The 14501-nt window shown below is 47.8% G+C and overlaps 1 protein-coding gene across 8 annotated transcripts in view; it reads right to left on the bottom strand.

Annotated features, from left to right (window-relative positions):
* Nucleotides 1–13782, bottom strand: part of Slc16a9 (solute carrier family 16 member 9) — a 48484-nt gene extending 34702 nt beyond the window's left edge. For 4 of the 8 annotated variants that reach the window (XM_087898215.1, XM_087898219.1, XM_087898220.1 and 1 more), the window contains exon 1: nucleotides 6658–6763. The gene's annotated coding sequence lies outside the window, so the exon portion shown is untranslated. Of the gene's footprint in view, nucleotides 1–1774; nucleotides 1794–6657; nucleotides 6871–13762 lie in introns of those variants that run through there. The other 4 variants (XM_087898216.1, XM_087898223.1, XM_087898218.1 and 1 more) reach the window with 4 other exon arrangements.
* Between the last annotated feature and the right edge of the window lie 719 nt (nucleotides 13783–14501).

Raw genomic sequence — 14501 nt, 5'->3', positions numbered from 1 at the left:
CGGGCCAGCTCAGGCACATAAACTCCACGGTCTCTCTGAATGCACCGTTCTCATTTTATTTGTTCAAACATGTTCTCTTCGTCAACAACGGCTCTGACGCCCAAGCTACAGCCAGGCCCGCTTGTTTATAGCATAATTCATTGACATGAAGCAAGGAGTACAACACGCAAGCCTGGCACATCCCCAAATCCATCTCCAAAAACCCAATGTAGCTGGGTGTGGACTCACAAGCCTTTAATCCCAGCACTTGGGGGGCAGAGATAGGTGGAGCTCTGTGACTTTGAGGCCAGCCTAGTCTACGAATAGACAGGTTAGCCGCGGCTACGTAGTGAGACTCTGCCTCAAAAGTACATACATACACACATGTATACAAACATACAAAAACTAAATATTAAAAATCCAGTTCAGTTAAAGAAGTTCATTGTACAATTTCCCTTGGAATCGTTAAACCCATAACTTTGTTTTCCTTTCGCTTTTTGGATCTGGATAAATGTACTATAAAACAATCTAAACTGTTTTTATGATCCAACTTACAAGAGCAAAATCCTGAACTTAACTTGTTTGATCGAAATTCAAGGAGATTAACAGATTGTTCTGTTTAAGAAGGGGGCTGGGCACCATGAAGGCACACCTTTAATCCTAGCACTTGGGAGGAAGGGGTAGGCAGGTCCCTTTGAGTCCCAGGTCAGCTAGAGCTACACAGTAAGGTCCTATTTGAAAATCCTGGGTAAATCACACAGGCCAAAGACAATGGAGAGTTCTGAGCGCCATGAGCTGACCTCTGAATACATACCTTGTCCAAGAGAAAGACAGTTTACTACGCCACACTGGGATGGAGTACAGAAGAACAGCCAAGAAAAATGTTCAGAGAAACACCGCTGGGTCCGGGGATTCAGCCACACTAAGTGTCGCTGGAAGGAATCCTTTAACAGCCATCATTAGCTACTGAACTCTGCAACGTGATCAACGGCAGTGTCGTGAGCGAAGAATGCCTTTTGACCTTCAAGGCTTGGTAGACGTCCGCAGTTGACCCTACTGATCTGTCAGCGTGATTTGTCAATTTGACAGTCTGGAATCACCCAAGCAAGGAATCTCAGAGAGAAATGATGCAGATCATATTGGCCTGTGGGCATGCCTATGGGGGCATTTGCTTGATTAATGATTGTGCAAAGGTGGTTCTGGGCTGTATAAGAAAGCTCCTGCCAGCAGGTCAGCAAGCTGCGCTCCTCCATGGTTTCTGCATCAAGTTCCTGCTTGAGTTCCACCCTCGCTTCCCTCAGCGAAGGACTGTAACAAGGAAATGGAAGCTAAAGAATCCATTTCCTTCCCTAAGTTGCTTTCGGGCAGCGTTTTATAGCAGCAACAAAAGAGGAAACCAGGACAGCAGCCTAACGCTGGCCACGGATCACCACCAAAGGAGCAGAGTCTCCCATTCTAGCAAAGAAGGAAGAGGCCAGCTGTGAGTCAATGGATTCAGGCTAAGGTCACTGAATCACACATTGTCGATGTTAAGGCCAAATCTGGTCCCGAAATTATTTTGTTTGACCTGCTCAGTGAGGTCGCTTTTGTTTTGGCTTTTGGCAAGTTTGAATGAATTGCCAATGCTTCGATACTGGAAGATTACCCTTAAGAAATCTGAATTTCAGGGATCCCCCCAAAGAAAACAGAAATTCTGCCAATGTTGGGAATAGTATGATTAATAAAAACTCAGAGACAGATATTAGGGTTCAACTTGAAGGTCAGAAAAGCAAAACAACCAGCCACTAGCTCTTACCTTTACCTCAGTCTGAAAACGGCAATCCTGCCTCCTGGAACCCTCAGAATGAGACTGTGTGTGAGAGCTGACTCCTCCCATCTTATATTCCTCTCTAGGGCTGGGATTGAAGGCTTGCACCACTACTGGCCAGTTTCTATGGCAAACTAGTGTGGCTACTGGGATTAAAGGTGTGGGTCACACTGCCTGGTCTGTAAGGCTGATCAGTGGAGCTGTTTTACTCTCTGAACTTCAGGCAAGCTTTATTTATTAAAATACAAATGAAATATCACTACAGTTGGGCCCTTGTTTTTTATGTAATAATTAGTTGAACCTGACGAACTTTGGTCTTTGTTGGCTGAACATCTCTCTAGATTCTTCCACTCTCTGATAAGTCCCGAAGTCCGGATGAAGACTAAGTAAGTATACTTAGTGTCTCACCTTGCTTGCCCTGATATCCCTGGCACAGCCCCAGCCTTCTTTATTCACTCTGTGCCTATCTCACTGGCCATTGACTTTCTCACCAAACCAATGAGAAGCCATCTCTTCTAAGTCCTATCCAGTCTCAGAGAAGACATTAAACAGGATCTGTCAACTATCTGGAGTCACACACACACACACACCACCACCACCACCACCACCACCACCATGCCCAGCTTTTCCATAGACGCAGGGTGTCAACATCACCTCTACATGTCCTGCCTGCACCATGTGCTTTGTGCTTCCAGGATCTGGCTACAGCTGTTTCATACAACCCAGCCGAAAGCTTGGCCCAGGAGTGTTCTGGTGAAGTGATCCATGACCAAGACACCAAAGTCGCTGATGTGGCCTTCTGTTTCATAGCTTTATACAACTTACTTGTCATAATTTGAATCCAATCTGATCTCTGAAAGCTCTGTTTAATGGTGACCCTAACCTGTGCACCAGAACAAATCCTCCTCCTTTCTCCAGTCCACCGAAAGGCTGACATAGTGATGAGAAAAGCTAAGTCATGCAGGCCTCAGTATTTGCTGATAGGGTTAGCAGGCATGATGCTTGCCTTCTCCTTGGAACACAGTCCTTTTGAAAGCTCGACACGGTGCACTAGTGACCTAAACTATCCTCTAGCTATTGCATTTTTGAGGTAACCGAATGCATCTAAAGCATATCTACTGTCCTATGGTTTTCCCCCACCATAAATGGCCAAATAGCACAGGTGACCTAAGAGAGAGAAACTGGGAGACTCATGGGAACAATGACAGCGGTGGAGACCCAGGGTCCCTCGGAGACTCGGGCTGCTCTCACCTTCATATGTGAGGTCACCAAGTCTGCTAACACTTTTCTTACCCTGCTTCTGCTCAAGCTTAAGAATTTCTTTAAAAGCACGTCATATAACAGAGTTCATTGGTTTGTTTAAGGGAGATTTTCCCTGCACAGCCAGGCTGGCCTCCAATGTGCAATCCTCCTGCCTCATCCTCCCGAATGCTGGTATGAGAGGTGTCAGTCACCATGCCTACTTCTGTACGACAGGTTTAAAGTGAACAAGGACACTCAATGTAACTGAACGTATAGAATGGCATCATTCAGAACAATGGGGGTGGAATGCTGAGAGGCGACTACAGGAACCAGGCCCAGCACTTAACAGTATTAATAAAAGTCAACATTTATGACTACGCCAACAATGCAATGCAATAACTCAAAGGAGAGGCTCTGAAGGTGGCAAATTGGGTTCATATGTTCAACTGACTAGTTTCTTCTCTTTTTGAACACGATTTACTGTTTTTCATCGTGTGTATGTGTGTGTCTACACGCATGACTGCGGGTGCCCATGGAGGTCAGAGAGTTCTATCAGTCCCCTTGGAGCTGGAGTTACAGGCAGTTGTGCACCAACTGATGTGGGGGCCGGAAATTGAACGTGGGTCCTCTGCAAGGGGAGCACATGCTCACTCCTGAGCCATCTCTTCAGTCCCAAGATCGACTATCAAAATCCTCAGTCTAAAATCAAAACAGTGCAAAAACGGTGTAGCTCTCTTGACTGCAGGCTTCAGGAGCGTTCGTGGTTACTAGCATTACAAGCAAGGGAAGCCAAGAGAAACTGCTGTGACTCCACCGGCCCAGGAAGTTAAAGACAGGTTCCTGCTGAGCACAGCTCCACCATGACGTCATAAAACACAGGTCTAGGGAAAAGCACAACTGAATGTGCATCATTGTTGGAGTCAACCGCACTCGCTGTTTCTTCGCTCTCCCCACCAGTCATGTGGATGGGAAGCAGACACGGAGATTTTAATCACTTGCTTAGTGTAGAGGCAACTCACAAAACCAAACTGAAAGCCGCAAACTTAGGCGAGGACCCAGATTGTTGGGGCCCATCCTAAGGGCAATATTCAGCCACACTTCAGTGTCTTGGCCTGGGGGATGGTGTTTAGTCCCCTCTTACCTCCCAGCATCATCTAGTATAAATTCCAGGGTCCAACTGCTCCCAGAGGCTGTGGTTCCTCTGCAAGCAACTGACCAGCCCCTAGGTGTGCTAGGCTCTGGTTCAGTGGGGACTCCTTCCCACGAGGAAGATACGCTTCTCATGCCAGTCTCAATAAAGAGCCTGCCCCCAGCACAGAACTCTTCCACTCACAACCCCAGATGAACCGCTTTTCTTGCTATTCAATACTGGTACACTGTTGGTGCGTCTGCCCGTGAACTCCTCCTGCTGGACCATCTCACCCGACACACACATGGAAGAATGCTGTCCATCCTACCGGACTCAACAGAGGGCATGCCTTCGATTTTAAATTTTAGACTCAACAATAAATTACAGCTTAACCCTTCCGTCCACAAAAATCATTTAGTGTCTCCTGAAAACATTAAACATAGGCACTAGCTGGCTTAGAATACCTGCTTTTCTTCCTTGACAATTTTTAATTAAAACTGAGATACGTATTGCCAGGGGAGTCTTTTCCAGAGAGCTGCAATTCCTCAAGCAAGACACTGATGCCTGTCCCTGCGGCCCCCATAACTCTCCACCACAGCGATAGTCTCTCAGGAAGAATTGAGGGACATTTTAACGTAGAAAAAGGCCACAAAAATGGGGGATTCAAAAGAGGGGATGAAATACGAACGAGAACTCCGATCTCATCTGTCTAAACATCAGCCTCTTGGTCTATTTCAGCAGTTCTCAACCTGTGGATCAAAACCCCTGGTGGGGGGGGGCGCTGAATGACCTTTCCACAGGGGTCACATACCAGATATCCTGTATATCAGATATTTACATGATTCATAACAGTAGCAAAACGACAGTTATGAAGTAGCAACGGAATTATTTTATAAGGTTGGGGGGGGGGTCACTACAACATGAGGAACTGTATTAAAGGGTCGCAGCATTAGGAACATTGAGAACCCCTGGTTTAGACAGCGTCCAGGTCTATCTGAAGCCAAGGACACCTTTTCTGACAGTTCAGACACTAGCCACTGCCCGCCGTCAGAGCTAGTATTTTAGAGCAGCAATGAAAACATTAAGAAGCCAGTCAAGAGTTCCTAATGTCTTCTTTCCCATTTTATTACACACTTGCCCTTCTCATAGACCCTTCCTTAAGAGATGTGAAGGATGCTTGCCTTCCACATCACCTTATCACACCCTTACCCTTCCCTAGACGCTTCCTTGGAGGCGGTAGGATGCCCGCCTCTCCGCTTACCCAAGAAGTCTGTTCTTAGGCCATGTACCAGTGGTGCTGCTTTACACGTTTTTGCCAGTGTGCAAGTGAAACGATTTTCTTGCTTAATTTCTATTTTCTTGTTGAGGGAAACTATGGGTACCAGAGCCACTCCCCGCACTCACACAGGGTCCAACTGAGGCTGGAACCAACATGAACACCCCTCTTTCCTCTTCACCCTCTTGAGCATCTGTTACCTGAGAACATCTAAGCGGTTTCTGCTCTGGTCTAGGTGAACATGACAATCTAGGCAATTCAATATATCTAGATATTACATCTGAACAGTAGCCCGTGAGACGGGTCCAATGAGGTTATTAGGATATCAACATAAATAATAACATGTGAATAATGTATGTAATGTAAACACTACCTAAACATTCCGAAATGTTTGTGCTGCATACACCTGCCATCCCAAGAACGAGGTTTTATCCCGACTCTGATGGTCAAGTTCAACAGCTTGCTGCCCTTCCAATGCCTCGGTTCACTGCTAAAACCAAAGCAGGTTACCTAGGCGAACCAGAGCTGAGGCATGAGCACCAAAATCCTTCCAAGTTTTGTTCCTCTGAACTTCCAGGTGGCGGAGGAGCTACCTGGCAGCTAGGCTCCTGTACTCTGGAGCGCAGCCCGGGTGCTGCACTGCCCGGTGCCAGGCAGGACCCACCCGCACCACGCGCGGCTGTGCTTACAGTTAGACGCACTCTGAGCCCCAGCTGCATTCCCCCACCCCCAGCACCTGAGTCCACCTCTACCGGAGCTGCCTTTTGGCAAGTGAGGAGTGTGGACCCACCTGGGTCGCACGCCTCTTTCTGAACTGCCACCAGCACCTGCAGAAGGTGGCAGACTCATGGCAGGGCTCTCATCCCCCTTGCTCCCCCTACTCCACGCAAAATGCAGTCCTCAGAAGTGTTGGAAGTGTTATGCAAAAGCAAGCACTCTTTTTTCTTTCTTTCTTTCTTTCTTTCTTTCTTTCTTTCTTTCTTTCTTTCTTTCTTTCTTTCTTTCTTTCTTTCTTTCTTTCTTTCTTTCGTTCCTTTTAAAGGGGGAGGGGTGCAGAGCACGCTGCGGCGTTCTCAGGGCACTCTCAGTCCCGGGCAGACAGCCGGACCAGAAGCCGGCCGCCAGCTGTGCACCCGCGGGTGACAGCGCCGCCTTCTCTCGCTGCAATTTGCTGAGTAACCGATTTGCTCCGACCGGGACCTCCCCGACTTCTAGGGCCTTTACCTGAGTCCCGGGCTCGGCTGGGGCCGCGGTTGCTGATCCCGGCCGTGCGCTGGGCGACCGGTCCCGCGGCGCGCGATCCACCGCCGCCGCCCTCAGCCCCAGGGACACATTGAGTGCAACCCTCCCCGCCGGCTCCACCTTCCCGCCCCCACCCCGGGAAGTCACTCCCGGGGTGGTCCCACTCGCCGCTCTCCTTTGCCGAGGCACCCTGGCCAGTCTGAACCGGTTGAGACTGCACGCCCGCTGGGGGAAGGAAGAGGAGGTGGAGGAGGAGGAGATGGAGGCGGAAAAGCTGGCTGTAGGGGCGCTGCGCCTACTCCTGTGGCTTCAGGCCACGCTAGGAGGAGGAAGGACCGGACCCGAGTCTCCTGGGCACCCCCACCCAAGGTTCCCCATGTACCCGCGCCGAGCACCGTGTGCATTTGCGCGTCGTCCGGGTCTGAACATGAACATAAGGGTCGCTTGCTCTCCCTGACTTCCCGGGGCCATTTGAGAGCCTCCTGGCCGGAGTTATACTGGTGGGCAGCGATCCCAGAGGAACGCGCCCTAAAACTTTGTAAAGTCGGTACTCTGTGGCAGTGGAAAGTAAAGACGCCAAGGGCTTTTCTTTGTGACAGCTCCGCGGGAAAGGAGGGAGCCCGACAGAACGAAGAGCGAGGGAGAAACTGTATGAGAATGGTCAGGTGTCCTACATTTGTACCAGGCTAACCCTAACTTGGAGTACAGGACAACCCGCACCGGAGCTACCAGGCACTGCACTCCACCCTGTCACAGACGCGCACTGCAGACAATCCCGGGTTTCAGTGGCTAACAAATGTACGTGCGGACACCTCGCTCCAGGGATATATGCCCGTGCTGTGTGCTCGCCCTCTGTCCCATGCATGCATAGTTTGTCTGTTGGATTCTTAAAAGGACAAGTCTATCGAACAGCTTGGGAATTCATTCCCTTTATACCTGGCAAAGCCTGAGTTCTAACTTATACAAGGACTACCACCTGCTAAGTTAGTTTCAGCTAAGCGACCTAGCCTTTTCCAGCTTATCTCCTTATCTATAATATCGGAGTGAGATTCTCAGAATCTTGCCTGCTTCGTGGAGGGTGCAAGAGTTGAGAATTCAGAAAAGGTAGGGAACCTGACCACACCTACCACCATGAGAAGATGGTTGGCTGTAGCTCTTTGCCCCTTTTTATTCAGGTTATGGGGAAGTCCCATCAAAAACATTATGCCTGAGCCTGGAGAGAGCTTGCCATCCCCAGCACCCTGTTATAAATAAGCCTACAAATAAGCTATTGTAACCAAAGCACCAGAGAGGCAGAGCCTAAAACCTAATCAGAAAATCCCGGGTCTCACAGAGAGACCGTGACTTCAAAACCAAGGTGGATTGCTCTTCACACACACACACACACACACACACACACACACACACACACACCATGATTATCTCTAAATAGAAGAAAAATAGGGGAACTATCTCATAGCAACCACAGCCCAGCATGGTGACTCACACCCATACCCAATTCAAAAGGCAGATCTCCAGGAGTTCAGGGTTACCCTGGGCTATTTAGTAGTGAGTTTCTAGGCCAGCCTAGGCTGTGAAAAGCTTGTCTAAAAATAAACACTACCACAACAAAATAATGACAATGGGAGGCGGTAGTACATATATATATATATATATATATATATATATATATGGAAGGAAAAAGAGTGGAGGCCATACTGTCAACGCCATAAAAACGCACCTGGGAAGAAGAAAGAGGCTCAGTGTTTACTCTGTACTGGGGTCTTCTTTGAGATGCCTTATATTCACTCACAGTATTTACAGCTGTCTGATAACCTATGAAAATTTCCCCTCCTTGCTTCAATAATAGGTGTTTTAGATTGCTTTCCTTGGTTCGCACAAACCCTAGCCGTCAGAGTACAGGTCTAGGATCTCAACTGTTGACCAATCACCGTTTGTGAAACTGCACTTGGGAAACACTACCTAGAAAAAGGATGTTTGCATCCTCGGGTCTGTGAATAGCTGAGGCCCAGCCTGTTCCCTCCGGCATTAAATGTTGCTCACAGGAATAAGCAGGCGGGCCCTCGTGTCTACCCCAGGTCAGTCCATACTTTTCCAGGCAGGCTGAAAGAGTGTCCTTACCCAAAGGTAAGGTTTCTGCTTTAGCTAATGGGCTAGACTCAAATGATTGCAAGGCCTGGCTTGCTGAATGGTCGAGGTGGCTAGAAGGTTACTTTAGTGCTTGGAGGTCAGCTCTGGGAGTGAAGAACGTGTCACTAGGATTCAGTATGAAAGCCGTCCCTGTCGCTTGAGGTTCCCTGTTCAGTCACACTCCGTTGGAACACTGAGGCCAGCAAGAGAACCCAGGGATCCAGGCCATCCTTGCCTTGTATCTACAAATAGAACTTGACCCAGAGAAGCCCAAGGAGCCCCTCCCCCACAACACTGCCTCTGAAAGCACAGAGAGACTGGTGGAAAGGAAACTAAAACCATCTCTTCCTCCCTCCGTGTTTTCCTTCCCAGGGACAGGAAGAGCCAGGGCCTGAAGACAAAGCTGGGGCTCTGGGCCCAGAGGTCAATGCCATTTTAGCCACTCAGAGGGAGAGAAAATGGCTGGCCAGTAAAGAAGCTGGTTCTAAAAGAGCCTGCCTTGGCAAGAAAAGAAATTGGAAGTAGAGTGTTGAAAGGCATTCATTCCAGTATACAGGTGATGCCCCAAACTGAAGGGTTTGTTCTTTGCCTTAGGGTTCCTATCATCAAACGTTTAGGAAGGGCTTTGTGCCCCACTTTTGAGAGAATAGGATGGGGACATTAACCTCACATTGCTCCTTCTTGGGTCTCATGTCAGTGAAGAAGCAGAAACCAAATGGATAGCAATGTGTCTGTGGGTTGGGAGGACACATTGGGTCAGCATGGGAGTCACCTGGTCCACCACTCGCCCTGCTGGCAAAGGTCTCCTCTCAGTGAATCATTTCAAACCCAATCAAAAGGACCCACTCCTCAATGGCTTTAGTTCAAAGCACACAGCTCTCATTGGTTAATAAGGGGCTGACTGGCCTACAGGTGGGCAGAAAGAGATTGGGCAGGAGAGTCAGACTAGGAGGATGCTGGGAAGGAGAAGGGCGGAGTCTGGGGAGTCGCAATAGAGATGCAGAAGAAGCAGGAGATAAACATGCCATGCTGAAAGAAGGTACCACCACGTGGCAGAGGGTAGATAAGAAATATGCGTTAATTTAAGTTATAAGAGCTAGTTAGTAACAAGACTAAGCTATCGGCCAAGCATTTGTAATTACTAATAAGTCTCTGTGTGGTTATATGAGGAGTGGTTGGTGGGACAGAGCTGACTGGTGGTCTAGACAGAAAACTCCACCTACAGTAGGGGTGGGTCTTCTTTCAAAAAATATATTTTGTTTTTATGTGTATGTGTGTATGTGTGTGTGCACATGTACACATGCATGCCCTAGAAAGAAAATATATTTTATTTTTATGTGTGTGTATGTGTGTGTGCACACATGTATGTGTATGAACATGCATGTGAAGGTGCCATGTAGGCCTGAGAAAGAGATCAAAAGTCATTCTGGAGCTGGAGTTACAGATGGTTTGAGGATGGGTGCTGGGAACTGAACAAGGGGCCTTAGCAAGAGCCACGCATGCCTTTCACCTCTGAGCCATCTCTCCAACCCCGCGGAGGAGACCTTGAGGTTACACTAGTCCCTAGTTCCAGCCGGCCATCTCTTCTTGTCTGCTGCGTATGAACAAACCCCTACCTGATGTTCCTCCCGCCACTGATGGAGCCATTCCACCCTGCCTGCCTGTAGCAATGGACTAAAATCTCTCTGCGACTTTGAGCGATTATTTTTGTTTGTATTCTGGTTACAGAGACACGAACACAAAAACCAATACAGAAAATAAGGCACCAGAAAGTAGAGTGAACTTGTCTGAGTTAGAGGGCATCAACGTGGCAAAGACAGGAGCTAACAAACAAACAGACCAGGCAGCGATATACATCATGTGACCTCCGTGCTCACGTATTGCGCACACTCACGGCTTCCCTCATGGAGTAAAATGCTACCCTATAAGCATAACCATTGCCACTTAGAGAAGCTGTGCTTATGGGCAAGCGGCCCTCAAGATTGGACCTGTTGATGTTCCCTCATAGAAGAGGGATAAGAGGAGGCCATTGGATCCTCATCTGTGATCCCAGTCACTCCGTCCAGACTGCGTGTGGTTCTGTTCCAGCTGCCTGCAGGTGTCGGGAAACGCTAGTGTGTCCCGAGGAGAGAGTAGCTGAAGGGATGTCCATATCTACAGATGTGGGAAGTCATCACACTGGGACCAGACTTCTCAGTGATGCCATTGTGTTGGGGTTATGCATATTCTGTAAGCAACCACTTAGCCATGCCCCGTGTAAGTAAGCCCACATCCTCACTGGGTCACCAAACTAGACCCGAGTCGAACCATTCCTTTGGTGTCTTATCTGGGGTAAGTCCATGCTTGCCCACGTCTCCCCAGGGAAGTTAATGTAACATTCCAGGAGTCACTCCTTGGCACACAGAAGATTCTCGTAAGTGTACTGAAGAAGGCAAGATAAAATTCCTTCAAGTGTCTGGGATAGGTCAAGGCTATTTCCCGTATGGACTGCATACATTCAGCTGGGACATAACCCGACAGTACAGTTTTGTTAGATAACAGACTCGGAGCAAAGCGTTCATCTCCCAGAGGCGAGCTGCTAGGCTCGAATGTACCCCAGGATCCAATTTCTTCTTGTGAAAATACAGGCGGAGTAGATGGATATTATTTCAAAATAAACGTTAGACCAGTGAAGTGGATCTTTCTCCTCAACAGTGCGGGGCCAATTTCTTCAAATGTGCCTCTCCCTCAGAACCAGGCTTCCATGCTTTGTATAACAAGTTGAGAGATTGCCAAGTACTTCATCAGCTCAAAGTGTCAAGTTTTATGAGAGAGAGAGAGAGAGAGAGAGAGAGAGAGAGAGAGAGAGAGAAAACATGACCTGTACTCTATACACAGACAAGGTCCAGACAGCCCCACACTTGTGGCCAGTTCAAAGACTTGACTCTGGAGTTTCAGGAAGCAAAGGTCTTCTGGGAATTACTAAAAAACCGTAGCCATTGTAACTTCTTGTGGAATGATTCAGATGGTGGCCACTACCTTATGAGATGAAAAGTTAAAGAGAAAAAATATAACTCAGAAGGGAGATGTTAAACTCCACTGTAACTGTGACCAGAAACTGAAATGATAGAGACCCAGACCTAAAGGTGAACAACATCTCTACCCACAATAACAAACACCAAAGTCTTTTCTCATCTTTATCCCTAAGACCCACCACATTGTAGAAATTCTCGTGATATTTTTTTTTTCTCAGTCTAGGTAAGTGCTTTAACTCCCTAACCCCTGTGCTATACGAAGTCTTACACTTCTCTGACACAGGACGTGTTTTAATGAGGGTTACTATTGCTTCAATGAAACACCATGGCCAAAAGCAACTTGGCGGTGAGAGAAAGGGTTTATTTCATGACACAGCCATATAACATCTAAGTCATATCACATTCATCCTCCAAGACAGCCAGGGCAGGAATGGAAGCAGGGCAGGGACCTGGGTGCAGGAGCTGATGCAGAAGCCATGAGGGAGTGCTGCTTGTTTCTCATGGCTTGCTGAGGGGTGGCACTGCCCACAGTGCACTGGGCCCTCCCACATCAATCATCAACCGAGAAAACGCAGTCCAGCCTTGCCCAGAGGCCAGCCTAGTGGGGGCACTTTCTTAATGAGGTTCCTTCCTCCAAAATGACTCTAGCTTTTGCCAAGTTGGTATACAACTAGCAAGGACAGTACTTGAAAGTTATTCCAAGTTGTAGGCAAAATATCCTTTTGTAGATATAAAGTGGCCTCTGCCTTATTTGAAAGATGCAGATGATCCTGACTTCAACTCAATATCCACAGCTGTCATATTATAGGAATTATTATTACTAATATTTCTTTCCTTCTTGAACTGTTTCAATAGTCATGTTAATACTACAAGTGATGTGATATTACAATAATAGTTTACATTATTAGCCAAATACTAGTCATAGTGTCAGGATCCAGGCAGAAAGCAAATTTTACAGCAGACAGTCAAATGATTAAAAGAACAAAAGCTGCTTATACAGGTCCGAGAAGGTTAAGAAGGGCAAGCAAGAGCCACAGCGCTGCTTAAAGGTCTAAAATGGCGAAGGAGAGATCCAGTGTTCCCGATAACAGTACCTACAAAGAGGATGCAATGGTTATTCTTAGTTGTCAACTGGACTACATTTGGAATTAACTAAAGCCCAAAGGACCGGGCCCACCTGTGATGGATTTTCTCAAAGCATTTGAAGTGGGAAGACCCAATTCTGATCTGCATCGTTGAGACTGGATGGCCCGCCATCTAATCTGGACCACCCCTTCTGGTGTCAGACTATATAAAGGACATGGAAGAAGGAAGATTTTTCTCTTTCCTTGCTTGCTGCTGCTCTTGCAAACAAGTCCGTTCCTTCGCTGGCATTGGAGCCTACTTTTTTGGGATTTCGGTGTCTACTGAAGACCAGCTAAGACATTCAGACTCATGCACTGAACAACTACTGGATTCTTGGACCTTCTGTTGGTAGGTAGGCAGCCACTGCTGAACTGTAAGGCATTCTAATAGATCCCACATGTCTTCACTCTATAAGCTCTATTCCCCTAGGGAACTCTGATTAATACAGAGGATTGATACAAAGAGTTGAAATCAGAAAGCAATGCCATTTTACAGCTAAAATGTCCAGGTGGATGTGGCTCTGCCCTGCAGTCTCTTGAAAGTGCCCAGCAATGGACAAACCCAAGCAGAAACCTGGCACCGAGGGAGCCAAGGGATTGGTTCCCACGGGAGCCCACCTCCCAGGAACAGAGACGGGCAGATACTGGATTGAAATCATTCCATCCTGGAGGGGAGGCTATAAGACTCAGAAAGTAAACAACTCAGAAGCCTCTGGCGCCAGATTCTCAAGTGTGGCACGATTAATAAAAACCCAGAGACAGGTATTGGGGTTTAATCTAAAGGCCAGAAAAGCAAAGCAGCCAGACATTGGCTCTTACCTCTACCTCAGTCTGAAATGGCGATCCTGACTCAAAGAATCCTCAGAATGAGACTGAGACTGAGAGCTGTCTCCTCCCATCTTATATTCCTCTCTAGTGCTGGGATTAAAGGCGTACACCACTGCTGCCTGGCTTCTATGGCAAACTAGTGAGTGTGGCTACCGGAATAAAAGGTCTGGGTCACCACTGCCTGGTCTTTATGGCTGATCAGTGGGGCTGTTTTACTCTCTGATCGTCAGGCAAGCTCTATTTATTAAAATACAAATGAAATCTCACTACACCCAAGACCCCATCCCCAAGGTGACCTAGTAGAAAGGCCTACTGAGAAGACTTTCCAACCTGCTGAGGGGTTAGTAAGTTTGGTAGAGCTGCAGGGTTCCAGCCGTGAGCTGTCACCCTGCTCGCCTAGGTTTTCATGATGCAACTGCCTTTGGGTCATGCACACTTCTGTAAGTAATCCCTCACTAGCACTCTTGAAGGTGAGAAAAATTCAAGAAACTCATTGATTCACCAAGTTGGGCTTTGGGGAACATGTGGAAGTCTATCTCATAACTGCAAACCAGTCCAGAAGTGGTTCAACCCACAACATCCCGCTGTTCCAACAGCTCACAAAACATCCTACCGAGCTGGGCAGTGGTAGCACAGGCCTTTAATCCCAGCACTCGGGAGGCAGAGGCAGGCAGATCTCTGTGAGTTCGAGGCCAGCCTGGTCTACAGAGCTAGTTCCAGGACAGGCTCC

This window comes from Myodes glareolus, chromosome 18, assembly GCF_982192425.1.
Source record: "Myodes glareolus chromosome 18, mMyoGla1.1, whole genome shotgun sequence".
Classification (NCBI taxonomy): domain Eukaryota; kingdom Metazoa; phylum Chordata; class Mammalia; order Rodentia; family Cricetidae; genus Myodes; species Myodes glareolus.
The sequence above is the reverse complement of the archived record's forward strand: the minus strand, read 5'-3'. Positions and strand labels throughout refer to the sequence as shown.